General features: G+C 45.4%; 1 protein-coding gene and 1 pseudogene across 1 annotated transcript in view; one reads left to right on the forward strand and one right to left on the reverse strand.

Moving 5' to 3' along the window:
- Window positions 1–15,928, reverse strand: part of LOC141082449 (gastrula zinc finger protein XlCGF66.1-like) — a 533,652-nt gene that overhangs the window by 22,399 nt on the left and 495,325 nt on the right. The gene's annotated exons all lie outside the window — the stretch shown is intronic.
- On the forward strand, window positions 10,623–15,718 carry LOC141082293 (uncharacterized; annotated as a pseudogene).

The raw sequence follows: 15,928 nt of genomic DNA on the forward strand, positions 1-15,928 counted from the left end.
GAGATGAATTAGTCAGGCGGCAGAGTTAAGGATGGACTGGAGAGATGCAAGGGTGTTAGCAGGGAAGCCACAGAAAAGGATGTTGCAATAGTCGAGGTGGGAGATGATGAGGGCATGCACAAGTAGTTTAGTAGATTGAGAGTTGAGGAAGGGACAGATTCTGGAAATATTTTTGAGCTGGAGGCGGCAGGAGGTGGAGAGAGCTTGGATGTGCGGTTTGAAGGACAGGGCAGAGTCAAGGGTTACTCCCAGGCAGTGGACCTCCGGTAGGGGGGAAAGCGTGATGTCAATTGTTATAGAAATGTCGGGTAAGGAAGATCTGTGAGATGGGGGAAAGATGATGAGTTCAGATTTGTCCACATTGAGTTTGAGGAAGCGAGAGGAGAAGAAGGAGGATATGGCTGATAGACACTCTGGGATTCTGGAGAGCAGAGAGGTGACGTCTGGGCCAGAGAGGTAGATCTGAGTATCATCGGCATAAAGGTGGTACTGGAATCCATGGGACTCCATGTTGCCCCAGGCCAAGTGTATAGATTGGGAAGAGTAGGGGTCCTAGAACAGAGCCTTGGGGGACTCCAACAGAGAGAGGGTGGGATGAGGAGGTAGTGTGGGAGTGGGAGACGCTGAATGTGCGGTTGGAAAGGTATGAGGAAATCCAGGATAGGGCAAGATCTTTGATGCCGAAGGAGGAGAGGATGTGTAGTAGGAGGCAGTGGTCAACTGTGTTGAAAGCAGAGGACAGGTCTAGAAGGAGGAGTATAGAGTGTTGTCCCATAGATTTGGCTGTAAGTAGGTAATTGGTAATTCTGGTCAGAGCTGTCTCAGTGGAATGATGGGGGCGGAAGCCAGATTGTAGATTGTCAAAGAGCAAGTTAGATGAGAGGAGGGAGGAAAGGTGAGCGTGGACATGCTGCTCCAGGAGTTTAGAAGCGAATGGGAGCAGCGATATTGGGCGATAGCTAGATGTGGCTATTGGGTCGAGGGTCGGCTTTTTAAGGATAGGCGTGATTGTGGCATGTTTGAAAGCAGAAGGGAAGGTACCAGAAGTAAATGATAGGTTGAAGAGGTGGTTTAGGGATGGAATAAGAGTGGTGGCGAGGTTGTGGAGGAGGTGAGATGGCATAGGATCAAGTGCACAAGTGGTGAGGCGTGATTTGGAGAGATGAGCAAGCTCCCCTTCAGTGATGTTATATAGGGAGGTTATGGGGTTTGGGCTTTGGTCTGGTGTGTAAAGGGGTTGTGGTGGTTGAGCAATAAAGACATGCCATGTTTGGGCCATCTTGTTTTTGAAGTGTGCGCAAAGTCCTCGGCAGAGATGAGGGAGGTTGGAGGGGGCAGTGGTGGGTGGAGGAGGGAGTTAAAAGTACTGAACAACTGTTTGGGGTTGTGGGATAAGGAAGATACAAGGGATGTAAAGTAGGCCTGTTTAGCAGAGGTGAGGACAGATTTGAATGCAAGTGTTGCTTGTTTGAGTGCAGTGAAGTCGTCTTGCGAATGCGTTTTCTTCCAGCGCCGTTCTGCAATTCTGAATGCTTGCCGAAGCTTTTTAGTGGTGTTATTGTGCCAGGGTTGTCTATTGATTCGTCGCACTCTGTTATGCATGATAGGGGCGACCGAGTCGATGGCTGATGCAAGAGTGGCATTGTAGAAACTAGTGGCAGTGTCTGTGTCGTGGAGTGAAGATATGGAGGACAGTGGTAGAATAGAGTAAGAGAGTTTGTGAGTGTCTAGATGGGTGAGGTTTCTGCGGGGGTGCGCATACTGCTGGACATGGGTGACAGGTGAGGAGGACAGGGATGAGAAAGTGCGTAGATGGTGGTCAGATAGAGGGGAGGTGGTGAAGTTAGAAAGACAGCAGAGGCGGGTGAAAACCAGGTCTAATGTATGTCCGTCTGTGTGGGTGGCTGAGGAGGACCACAGAGTAAGTCCAAAGGATGATGTAAGGGACAGGAGTTTGGAGGCTGCTGAATGGTGGTTGTCAATGGGGATGTTGAAGTCACCCATGATGATGGTGGGAATGTCAGCAGAGAGAAAGTGAAGGAACCAGGTGGAGAATTGGTCAATGAAGGCAGTGGTCGGACCTGGAGATCGGTATAGGACGGCCACTTGGAGGTTGGAGGGAGAGTAGATGCGGACAGAGTGGACTTCAAAAGAGGGGAGGATAAGGGAGGGTAGAGGTTGGATTGGGTTGAAGCTGCAATTGGAAGAAAGGAGAAGGCCCACTCCCCCGTCATGTCTGTTGCCAGGGCGAGGAGTGTAGGTGAAGTGGAGGCCGCCGTAACCTAGCACAGCAGGGGAGGCAGTGTCGGAGGGTGTCAGCCATGTTTCGGTGAGGCCAAGGAAGGAAAAATTACGAGAGGTAAAGAGGTCGTGAATCACATGGAGTTTATTGCAGATGGAGCTGGCATTCCAGAGTGATCCAAAGAGTGGGAGCAGGGTGGTGGGTGTCAAGGGCATGGATTTGAGGTGGGAAAGATTTCTGGTGTTTGTGTTGATTTGGGAACGATAGAAGGGGGTAATAATGGGAGGTATGGGCTGTGGGGGTCCAGGGTTGAGAGATATATCGCCAGCAGTGAGGAGAAGCAGAGAGAGGGAGAGCATGTGGGAGAAGGAGGGTGGGTGGCTTGTTTTGTATTTTATTAGGAGAGCTCTGAGGTCAAGGAGCAGGTCAGCAGAGGAGGTCAGGTGGGGAGGCAAGAGGGAAGGAGAGATTATTATTTGGTTAGCGTGTGATGGGGTTTGCGGATAGCGAAGGAGAGTGAGGAGTAGTGGAGCCAAAACTGTTAGTGCGTATGTCAGCATGGTGAGAGTAATATAAAAGGCAAAAGAAATTTAGTACATCTAAATGCAGCAGTTAGTCATACCTTCTGGTCACTTCAGGCTCATTTCAGATGTTATCCTTAGAAAACATCCTTGCAATGACAGACCGAGGTCAGACAGACCTCTTAGTCTGAATTTATACTAACTTAACAGCACATGAAAGGGCCCAGGTGTGATCAGAAAGGGAGGAGCAGCAGGGAGACTGGATGCAGACACAGGAGACGATTAATTAAAGTCACAAGAGGAAATGCAAAGGGAGATAGTATTGCAGCCAGAACACATACCAGTGATAGCAGACAGATACAGGGGTGATTGGGGTTCAGGAAAGCTGGGTGATGATGGTATTGCAGCCTGAACACATACCAGTGATAGCAGACAGATACAGGGGTGATTGGGGTTCAGGAACGATGGATGATGATGGTATTGCAGCCGGGATACATACCATTGATATCAGACAGATACAGGGGTGATGATGGTATTGCAGCCGGGATACATACCATTGATAGCAGACAGATACAGGGGTGATTGTGGTTCAGGAAAGATGGGTGATGATGGTATTGCAGCCAGAACACATACCTGTGGATGAAGCAGATCAATTGTCAGAGTGATAGTAATAGTGAAGCATAGTAATAATAATAATGAAGCATCTAGAGCAAGGGAGTCATTTTCAGGCATATTTCAGATGTTATCCTTAGAACGACATCCTTGGAATGACAGACCGACATTATACAGTAACACTATGAAGAGATCGGGGGGGATTGACGGTATCATTGTGTGTGTCAGGTTCCTATAAGGTGTCACGATGTCGCTGTCTATTTCTCCATGGAGGAGTGGGAGTATATAGAAGGACACAGAGATCTATACAAGGACGTCATAATGGAGGTTCCCCAGCCCCTCACATCTCCAGGTAATAGACAGGACTAAATACACACCGCATATAATATATGTAGAGAATGAATTCAGTCCCTGCATGTGTTTCCTCCAGATCTATCCAGTAAGAGGACAACACCAGAGAGATGTCCCCGTCCTCTTCTTCCACAGGACTGTAACCAAGAAGATCCCAGTGCTCCTCAGGATCATCAGGTAGGAGGAGAGAAGGTGTCAGGAGATCTCCCCTATGATGTGTAGACGGCTGTGAAGGTCTTGTGCTCAGTCTTGTTTTATCCACCAGTATTATATGTTTTATACTTGTGTGATGAGAACGGTAGAGATGGCAGGATTAGAGCTGACACCAGTGACCGGAGGTAAACTTTTTACCTCCAATCACAGCTGAGCGGTTATGCTGTGTTCTGACAACGTGGGAACCACGGCTCTGTGACCGGCGGGGATGATTTTACCGCCAATCAGAAGCGCTACACCGGTGTTTACCGCACCTTCACACAGCTTGGGAAACACCGGCTTTTGTGCTGTGCATGATCGGCTATATTCTGCTATTAAATCAGCAAAAGTGTTGTGCCTGCCATCTGATGTATATACTTCTCATCAAGTTCTTGTTAAGTGAAGGAAAGTCTATTTTTTAACTTTGGTCTCCCTCATTCATCTCCATACTATCTGGTCTGGGCCTACAACGACAGCATGTAATCTCCGGAGTCGGGAGATATGACTCTGCTATAATGTGTGTGTGTATATATATATATATATATATATATATAATTATACTATACTAGATGGTGGCCCGATTCTAACGCATCGGGTATTCTAGAATATGTATGTAGTTTATTTATGAAGATTTAAGAATAATGCAATGAATGTTCGGGCGGTGTAGAAAATTGCTTTGGAAAGGCTTCTGGAATCGACTTTGGGATTGCCCCTTGCAGACCTGGGGGGCTGGACCCTCATCTGACCTTGTTTTCCATGGGCACACCGCTGGTGAAGGTTCCCTCTCTGCCTGCTGCACGCGCCATCTTCTTGCTTTGTGGTGACGTCACCGCTACCCGATGTTCGGCCGGTGTGGAGATTTCCTTCTGAACAGTATCTGCGTCCTGCCTTATGCTTGCCCTTTGCCGAACGGGTTTTTTTGCCCTCCTCTGCTCAAGTTAAGGCAGGGCACATCGTTGGTGAAGTTCCTGTGGAGGACTGCTGCGGGCGCCATCTTCCTCCACCTTCAGTGTCGTCCCCGGGCGCGACCAATCAGCGACGCGGGATTTCCGTTACAGACAGAATTAGACGAATATATATATATACTAGATGGTGGCCCAATTCTAACGCATCGGGTATTCTAGAATATGGCCAAATTCGCATGCGTTTTGCCACAGAAAACATGCAGTTTTCACACGCGGAATTCAAGCGCATACCAAACAATTTGAAGCATCGCTTGGAATGTGATTGACAGGTCGTTCACACTTGTGAAGCATAGTGTTTTTGACAATTGTGATCAACTTTTTACTATTGATTGAAACCACAATTTTTTGCAAGTATTTAAATAGGCACTTCAACACATGAATCCACACTTGCGGGTAAAAAAGAATATTACTCCTTCTTATCCAAAATGAAGCGAACCACAATTATATTACAAACATGTAACTTTATTAAACAAAATAAAGACATTTAAAATTGGCTACATATTCATTGTTTCCTGATAACCTACCCCAAAAGGGGAAAAAAACAGCAGACAATTATCTCTGTTTTGTTTAATAAAGTTACATGTTTTTAATATAATTGTGGTTCGCTTCATTTTGGATAAGAAGGAGTAATATTCTTTTTTGTCCACAAGTGTGGATTTTTACTATTGATGATGCCTATGCAGCATCAATAGTAAAAGATAGCATGTAAAAAAGACTAAAAAAAAATTAAAAAAAGGTTATTCTCACCTTCCGACGGTCCCCGGACTCTTTCTTTCCTCTCCACGCTCCCGGCATCTTCCGTTCCCAGTTATGCTTAGCGCGAATTACCGGAGATGACGTCACTCTCGAGAGCGCGATGCTTGCGAGATTGCGACGTCATCAGCGGTCTTTCTCGCAAAGCATTACTGGGAACGGAAGATGCCGGCTGCGTGGTTAGAGGCGGGAGAGCTCCGGGGGCCGTCGGAGGGTGAGTATATCACTATTTTTTGCTTTAATTCTATTTTTACAGGTTTATGGTACCCACGGTCCAGAGGAGTCTCCCGACTCCTAGCGCCGCTGATCTCCCGACGGTAGCGGTGGCGTGTGTCCTTCAAATTCCGGACTGCGCCTGCGCACTGCGCCTGTCGCTGATTGGTTGCGGCCTGCCGGCCACGACCAATCAGCGACACGGGATTTCCGTTACAGACAGACAGAGTTAGACGATTATATAAATAGATATATATATATATATATATATATATATATATATATATATATATGTTATATATAGCTGACCCGTGGAAGCGCTGATAGGCCGTCATCAGAGTTTACTCACTCCTTTCTTCAGCCTCCCGGCCATGAAGTTTTAAACTTTTGCTACAAATAAACTACGGACTTTCAATATGGATCGGTGAGTGCTGCAGTCCTTACTTTCTTTGATGGTGAAATTATATATATAGATATATTCTGTATATATGTGTGTATGTGTATATGTTTGGCAAAGTCATATCTCCCGACTCTGCAGATTGCTGCTGTCATTGTATTATTACACAGGATTCTTATGATGTTACATCAGATCATCTTCTTCTCATTCAGGTCTCTACAATATCGGATCCTCTCAGTGAAGATCTTCTACAAAAGAGAACTTTCCTGATTTACCCATCAAGGATGGATATGGACAGAGACAAGATGGCGGAGAGGATGTTACACCTCACCCTAGAGATCCTCTTCCGTCTCACTGGAGAGGTGAGAGATTCTGATGACGTCACATTACATCATTCTTATCTATGGGAATAACAGATGGACAGAACTGGAGAGGTGAAGACTCTGGAAATGTCTGTAGTGAGATTTATTAATGTGTCTCTCCATAACCAGGATTTCACAGTGGTGAAGAAGACCTCTAGTGATCACTGTCAGGACCCTGTGTCTGAGGGATGTGGAAGACCCCTGAACTCAATCACGGGGCCTCCACCTCACCCCCTGATCCATGAGGACATCAATGACCAGAAGATCCTAGAACTCACCTACAAGATGATTGAGCTGCTGACTGGAGAGGTGACACTGCTGGGAATGCTGGGACATTATACAGTAACACTATGAAGGGATCGGGGGATGACGGTATCATTGTATGTGTCAGGTTCCTATAAGGTGTCAGGATGTCGCTGTCTATTTCTCCATGGAGGAGTGGGAGTATTTAGAAGGACACAGAGATCTGTACAAGGACGTCATAATGGAGGTTCCCCAGCCCCTCACATCACCAGGTAATAGACAGGACTAAATACACACGGCCTATAATTATCTGTATGTAGAGAATGAATTCAGTCCCTGTATGTGTTTCCTCCAGATCTATCCAGTAAGAGGACAACACCAGAGAGATGTCCCCGTCCTCTTCTTCCACAGGACTGTAACCAAGAAGATCCCAGTGCTCCTCAGGATCATCAGGTAGATGGAGAGAAGGTGTCAGGAGATCTCCCCTATGATGTGTAGACGGCTGTGAAGGTCTTGTGCTCAGTCTTGTTTTATCCACCAGTATTATATGTTTTATACTTGTGTAATGAGAACGGTGGAGATGGCAGGATTAGAGCTGATCATAGATGGGACTTCTCCATCTGTCGGTGACTTTTACAATATTTGTTTCAGGGTGAAGATCTGACCCATATTAATACTACAGAGACATATGTGAGAGATGATGAGTGGTGTAAAGAGAAGATTCCCACATATGACTGCCCAGGTGAGTAGTAACCACTGTATGCAGAGAAGTCACAGATTCCTCTCAGTCACCGGCTGTGGCTGCTTTATCGGTGGTGTAGTCCGGCCGTATTACCATGATCACCATTTTGCCTCTAGACCACAACATTCTCCTCCACCCAAAACTGTTCAAATGACTTTGGGCAGTGAAAGCCCTTTTCTATAGAACTTAAAACCTGGAGGATCCTCCTACCCCCTGGTATTAGTGTGAGGGTGATCCCTTAAAGAGAGATCTATATGATTACTTGTACCTAACCCAATATAGGCCGAGTGCGCGCTTAAAGAGTCACACCGAACACAGAGTTAGATGTCTACTCCTTTCTCAGCAAAGGCTTGCACACAACTGAAGTTTATTCTCAAGACAAAGAGACGGGAAATGGGTGTCACACCATCTTCTGAGTAGCCAGTGTCAGTCTATGATAGGTCCATTTCAGCTTCACTTCCATATATGGTATCCAGTATCTCAGCTTCTGCATTCCAAGGATTCCTTCCAAGGTGTTGTCTGAAGACACAGACGCCATCTTGGTACACCATATCTGAACTGACTTATATAAGGTTAGCTGCGTTGTACAGTACCATGAAAGTGAATGTAAATTGAAAAACGCTGTGCACATGCTGCAGAAAAATCTGCGTGGAAACGCTGCGGGTTCATGTCAATTCTTTGTGCGGATCTGCAGCGTTTCTGCACCCATTGACTTGCATTAAGTCGGGCATATCCAGAGCAAAACCGCAGATCTAAAAAATATCTGCGTTTTTGCTGTGGATGAAACGCTGCAGATCGGGAGGGGGGGGAAGAGTGGGGGCGGCGTGTCGGCGGAGACTGTCTGCTTGTGTATGTGTGTGGGCGGTGACTGTGTGCGTGTATGGGCCTGTGTGTGCGGGGGTCATCAGGCGGTCTGCCGGGCTGTGCGAAGGTCATTAGGCATATGTCAGGGCTGTGCGGGGGTCATTAGGCATATGTCGGGGCTGTGCGGGGGTCATCGGGCGGTCTGCTGGGCTGTGCGTGGGTCATTAGGCATATGCCGGGGCTGTGCGGGGGTCATTAGGCATATGTCGGGGCTGTGCGGGGGTCATTGGGCGGTCTGCGGGGCTGTGCGGGGGTCATTAGGCACATGCCGGGGCTGTGCGGGGGTCATTAGGCATATGTCGGGGCTGTGCGGGGGTCATCGGGCGGTCTGCTGGGCTGTGCGTGGGTCATTAGGTATACGCCGTGGCTGTGTGGGGGTCATTGCGCGGTCTGCCGGGCTGTGCGGGGGTCATTAGGCATATGTCGGGGCTGTGCGGGGGTCATTGGGCGGTCTGCCGGGCTGTGCAGGGGTCATTAGGCATATGCCGGGGCTGTGCGGGGGTCATTGGGCGGTCTGCCGGGCTGTGCGGGGGTCATTAGGCATATGCCGGGGCTGTGCGGGGGTCATTGGGCGGTCTGCGGGGCTGTGCGGGGGTCATTAGGCATATGCCGGGCTGTGCGGGGGTCATTAGGCATATGTCGGGGCTGTGCGGGGGTCATTGGGCGGTCTGCTGGGCTGTGCAGGGGTCATTAGGCATATGCCGGGGCTGTGCGGGGGTCATTGGGCGGTCTGCCGGGCTGTGCGGGGGTCATCAGGCGGTCTGCTGGGCTGTGCGGGGGTCATTAGGCATATGCCGGGGCTGTGCGGGGGTCATTAGGCATATGCCGGGCTGTGCGGGGGTCATTAGGCATATGCCGGGGCTGTGCGGGGGTCATCGGGCGGTCTGCTGGGCTGTGCGTGGGTCATTAGGCATACGCCGTGGCTGTGCGGGGGTCATTGGGCGGTCTGCCGGGCTGTGCGGGGGTCATTAGGCATATGTCGGGGCTGTGCGGGGGTCATTGGGCGGTCTGCGGGGCTGTGTGTACTACAAGTCCCATCGGGCTATGCCTGCTACACTGTCAGTGCTTATACACTTAGATTGGAAGGAAGGATCATCCCCGCGCTGCCGCAAGAAGAATTCCAGAAATTGTAGAGGTGTTAACGTGGTTTCTTCTACGTGTTTGGGGGGTTCAGGTGACCCCTTCATCAGGACATACCACAAATATTGTACCAAATCATTCTCAAACACTATCCGAAGCCAGGAAACATCTAGAAAAGATTAAATTACAAATTAATCTAATTTAAAGATAAAACCACTGCTGCCCCGAAGACACTGAGAGGTAATAATAAATCTGGGACCAAAGGAGCCAACTCTAATTCGGATCTGTCCAGTTCTCTCCCTCTTTCACTTCTTGAGTTATCCATTCATGATACCACTCCAAGCATGTTGGTACCTTCACTAACCACTATCTCATTAGGTCCTGACGACCCTGATACCTCCACTCCACCAGCCCCACCAATGACACTATTGTAGTGGATCATTCAGATGCCTCTAAATCCGGGACGGTTCCTCTTTTACCCCGGGCAATAAAAAAACTCCCAACTGAACCAATTTTTTGTACCCAAAACCGTAAAAATAAAAAGCACTACAGAGGAACTAGGGGAGGGAGAAAAAGAGGAAAAATACCACCTTAACCCCTCCATCGCTAATGAATTAACTTCTAATATTTGTAATCTTTCTGACTACAAACTCTCTGAAAGTGAGGAATCCCTCCTATCTAGAGGATTGTCCTTCTGTCTCTCCAACAAACCTAAGGATTTTAATTTATTTTTAGATTTACAAATTTTCATAAGGAAATTAAACCTTAAAAGACATTTCTTTATTAAGGAAAATAAATCCAACCCTCCAACCAACACAGAAAATACTGAAGAAACAGATGAATGTTTTCACCTGAACGTACCTGCTAAGTCTAAATTTTATCCTGTTGAGGACAAAAGTCACCATCTATCTATTATCTATCTATCTACCCTTCTATCTATCTCTCTATCTATCTATCTATCCTTCTATCTATCTATTATCTATCTATCCTTCTATCTATCTCTCTATCTATCTATCCTTCTATCTATCTATCTATCTATCTATCTATCCTATAGCTATCTATCTATTTCTCTATTTATTTATCCTTCTATCTATTTATCCTTCTATCTATTATCTATGTATCTGTGTGTTATGGAGTGTGGGTTGGACAAATGTAAATGAGGAGGTTGGACAGAAATGACATCACAAATCTTTTTTTTGTTAAATAAGATATCTTTATTTAGCTTACAAAAACGCATACAAATCCGCCTGAAAAACCGCAGCAAAAAGGCATCAAAGACGCAACTGAGTTTTCTCCCAAGAACTGTGGATTTTGTGCGGAAAAATCCGCGGCAAAATCTGCAACGTGTGCACGCAGCCTATATGTTGTTTGCGCACACTGCAAGACTCAGAAGTGAGAGCGGATTTTGCTGGATTGGTTTATGGAAACCTTGTTGCTTTTCAGCAGCCTTTGAGCCACTAATAGTGCGGGAACCTCTGTTTTTCCATTGACAGATGATGGACCTGAGTGAGGACTTGTTTTTTGTGAGATGAGAATTGGTGTTATTTTCGCCTACATAACATTGATTGGTTTCTTTATATTTGATACTAGATGTGTGCCCGATGCTATCGCATCGGGAGGGCAGTAACATCACGATGGGGGTAGCTTTGTGGTGCTGGGGGTGGCGGCCCACCCACTTCCATGCAGTCACAACTGGCAGGAAAGACTTTGTTTTGCGATCTGTGCTGGAGATGGTGTGCGGCGCTTCCAGAGGGTGGCCGCACCCAATCTCCAGCACAGGCCTCAAGTCGCAGTCTTTCCTGGTGACTGTGACTGCATGGAGGTGGGTGGGGAGGCAGCGGTGGGATCCGGCGCATGTAGTCAGACAGTGGGTCCTGGCGGGGGTCTGGCGGTGGCATCCCTCTCATTACTCCCCCCTCATTACACCCTCTCATTATACCCCCTTTATTACACCCCTCTCTTTATACCCCCTCGTTACACCCCTTTAACAGCCTCATGATCGCAGTGATGGCCGGGATCCGAGCGGTGGCCGGGATCCGAGTAGCGGTCGGGATCCCAGCGCCGGTAGGGATCACAGTGGCAGCCTGGATATAAGCGGCAGCTGGGATCCCAGGGGTATTCGGGATCGCAGCTGCGTCCTGGATCTGAGCGGCATCACTTGGGTGTACCAAAATAGCGGTCGGCGTACTTCCGGTGCGGCGCAGTGGATTGTGGGATTCGGGGACATCCAGATGGAAGTGGATGACAGACAATTTAAGGCAATTATATATATACATTTGGGAGGCAGAATGAACAAACAGTTGAACACCGCACACTACTGGCTCATCCAACAAGGTTTTCAATTAGACTGTGAACTGTCATTGTCTTGGTAAATAAAGTTTTTTACATAGCTTGCCATTTTTTAAGTAGAAGTGTTGAAAAATATAAACCTCAAGGATATTTTATTTAAAAAAATTGTTTATTATGTTAGATGACTGTACCAGGAGATCAGAGGGACAGCTGACATCTTCAATTTTTAAATCTGATGATCTTGATATCCTACAAGATACACCTGAAATGAATGCCGTTACTCCAGACACATCATCATCCGTTCACAGCAAAGATCTGTCATCTGAACCTATGAAACATGTCCCATCTTCTGATTCTTTACTGACTACTAAGGAAAATCAAAGTCACAAAAGAGGCATTAAAAAACAAACTGCTCCTAAAGCAAAGAAGTCATTTTCATGTTCAGAATGTGGTAAATATTTTACACGGAAATCAGATTTTGTTACTCACCAGAGAATTCACACAGGGGAGAAGCCTTTTTCATGTTCAGAATGTGGGAAATGTTTTAATCATAAAGGGAATCTTAATGAACACCATAGAACTCACACAGGGGAGAAGCCTGTTTCATGTTCAGAATGTGGGAAATGTTTTATCAATAAATCAGTTTGTGTTAAGCACCAGAGAATCCACACAGGAGAGAAGCCTTTTTCATGTTTAGAATGTGGGAAATGTTTTGCACATAAATCACATTTTGTTACCCACCAAAGAACTCACACAGGGGAGAAGCCTTTTTCCTGTTCTGAATGTGGGAAATGTTTTGCACATAAATCACATTTTGTTACCCACCAAAGAACTCACACAGGGGAGAAGCCTTTTTCCTGTTCAGAATGTGGGAAATGTTTTAACACTAAATCAGAATGTGTTACGCACCAGAGAACTCACACAGGAGAGAAGCCTTTTTCATGTTTAGAATGTGGGAAATGTTTTAACACTAAATCAGATTGTGTTATGCACCAGAGAACTCACACAGGAGAGAAGCCTTTTTCATGTTCAGAATGTGGGAAATGTTTTATCAATAAATCAGTTTGTGTTAAGCACCAGAGAACTCACACAGGGGAGAAGCCTTTTTCATGTTCAGAATGTGGGAAATGTTTTAACCTTAAAAGGAATCTTGATGAACACCATAGAACTCACACAGGGATGAAGCCTGTTTCATGTTCAGAATGTGGGAAATGTTTTAGCAGTAAATCAGCCTGTGCTAAGCACCATAGAATCCACACAGGAGAGAAGCCTTTTTCATGTTCAGAATGTGGGAAATGTTTTATCAGTAAATCAGCTTGTGCTAAGCACCATAGAATCCACACAGGAGAGAAGCCTTTTTCATGTTCAGAATGTGGGAAATGTTTTAAACTTAAAAGGAATCTTGATGAACACCATAAAACTCACACAGGGGAGAAGCCTGTTTCATGTTCAGAATGTGGGAAATGTTTTATCAGTAAATCAGCTTGTGTTAAGCACCAGAGAACTCACACAGGAGAGAAGCCTTTTTCATGTTTAGAATGTGGGAAATGTTTTAACAGTAAATCAGATTGTGTTAAACACCAGAGAACTCACACAGGAGAGAAGCCTTTTTCATGTTTAGAATGTGGGAAATGTTTTAACCAGAAATCAGATTTGGTTAATCACCATAGAACTCACACAGGGGAAAAGCCTTTTTCATGTTCAGAATGTGGGAAATGTTTTACAAGGAAATCAAATTGTGTTAAGCACCAGAGAACCCACATACAGGAGAAGCCTTTTTCCTGTTAATGTGGGAAATTTTTTAACCAGGAAGCGCTTCTTGATCGCCATCAGAGCAGTCACACAGAGGAGAAGCCATTTTCATTTTCTTAATGTAGGAAATATTTTACTTGGAAATCAACTGTTATTAAACATCAGAGATGTCACATAGGGGAGAAGCCTTTTTTTATATTCATAATGTTGGAATAGTTTTAACCAAAATTAAATGTTCTTAAATGGGTTGTCTCTTGTCATTCCTCATGTTTGCTGACAAAAGGATAAAACTAAACTTTATTAATTCCAAATATAAAGCTATACCCATAATTCACCCCCTGAAGATTAGTCAGAAGGTGACTAATAGAAAAAACATATACCCCACATCTCAGTATATAGGGTGAGGTGAGGTTTACACACTCACTCTCCAAGCCTCTCATTTCTGCGGGTTTCATCGTCCTCACCAAAGGCGACTCATCAAGAGACTATTTAATATTGACCTATATTCAAGTGAGACTAAGCGAAAAAAAAAACTATAATCATGTATCATGTTATTCAGAACAGTCAGAAAACTAGCCACATATTGGCAGATCCCAGACCTCAAACTATATACTTCGGAAGGTTATAAGCCCCTCCAGTGTCAGGAATAGATAGTATGAATTTGAATTTACCAAATGGCTGCAATGAAACAAAGAGTGAAAAATTTAAAGCGGTCTGAATACTTTCCATACCCACTGTATCAGTAAAAATAACTCCTCTTTATTAGGTAAAGTATAAAAGAATTGCGCCATTTTCCGATATCCGTCGCTTCTCCATTTTTCATGATTTCAAGTTGGGTGAAGGCTTATTTTTCATGTCAAGCTGACTTTTTTAATGGATGCCATTTTGGTGCAGATACGATCTTTTGGTCGTCCTTTACTGAATTTTAATGTTGCGGTGACCAAGAAAAGTAATTCTGGGGTTTTGACATTTTTTCTCGTTACGCCATTTAGCGATCGGGTTAATTCTTTTTTATATTGATAGATCGGGCGATTCTGAATCCGGCTATAACAAATATGTGTATGTTTGATTTTTTATTGTTTTATTTTGAAAGGGGCGAAAGGGGGGTGATTTGAACTTTTATATTTTAGTATTTTTAAAAACATTTTTTTCTACTTTTGGCATTGTGAAGACATACAGCATTGTATCTTAATTAACCAGATGACTATTTTTAGCAAACGAAAAATAATAGAATGTTATCTGTATGTTGGCTTTAAATTTAAGTGCTGATTTCTGGTTGGTCAAGAAAACAGACTTTTGCTTGTGTAAGCCGGTAATATTGACTTTTATTGTGCGCTTATCCTTGATCACTAGTGATGTTTGCTGATATGCTAATTATGCATTGTGTTATGGAGCCAGTTTGCTGACTTCTAAAGCAGAGAGGGAAAAACTATGCAAATAGTTTAAATAATCAAGTAATGCAATAATCTCATCTCCATTCTTACCCTTTATGTAAACACTGAATGAGGGACACTTGTTAAGTCTAAAAATAGGTTACATGCCTCTGTATAAAGAGACTGAGAGAGAGAAACAGCCAGAGAGATTCTGCCAAGACATCTATACATCCAAAGGACAAGAGACAGGACAGCAGCCATATTTTCACAAGGGACATGGACCTATCATTCTATAGGAAACAACCTAGGGGTTTTCAGCCTTGGTTGGAAGAATACAGATCTGCTTCATTGACCATCACTGAACCATGGATACGTTCGGAGAAGCCAGATTGTGGTCTTTGGATCAACTGGCCTTGTACCTTGTATGGACTCAATGGACTGTCATCTTCCTACACTTATTGTTACATCCTCTCTGTGTGCGGGCCACAGGTGGAGTAGTCGACCCTGGAAGATGAAGCCAGGTTGTGATCCTTGGATCAACTGGCCTTGTATGGACTGTCATCTTCCTACACTTGTTGTTACCTCCTCTCTGTGTGCGTGCCACAGGTGGGGTAGTGACCCTGGAAGGTCTGAAGTCACAGCTGCTATTATCCCGGCGGGTTAGTGGAGGGTGAGACTCTGTAATGTCCACCATCTTGGGTACTGTGCTGGGACTGTTCTTTGTGTTATCTGCCTGTTTTGTAATTCAATAAAGCATTGCCACACTTTTATCCTCACCCTGTGTTGTCTGAGTAGCGTTTTGAACATGTTAAAAGGAGAGCGGGAGTTCAGCAGGACAATGCCTGGTCCATGTGGTTTTGGCTAGCGGGCGGCGCTCATAGCATTCCGGCAGTGCCAAGCATAGAGGTCTGCTGGAGACCTCTGGTTGTCATGCCAGCCCATCGGTGACGAGGTCACCGATGGTGGGATTTCCGGAA

Source organism: Dendrobates tinctorius, unplaced genomic scaffold (assembly GCF_039654945.1).
Source record: "Dendrobates tinctorius isolate UK_male_01 unplaced genomic scaffold, ASM3965494v1 ptg000017l, whole genome shotgun sequence".
NCBI classification, from domain to species: domain Eukaryota; kingdom Metazoa; phylum Chordata; class Amphibia; order Anura; family Dendrobatidae; genus Dendrobates; species Dendrobates tinctorius.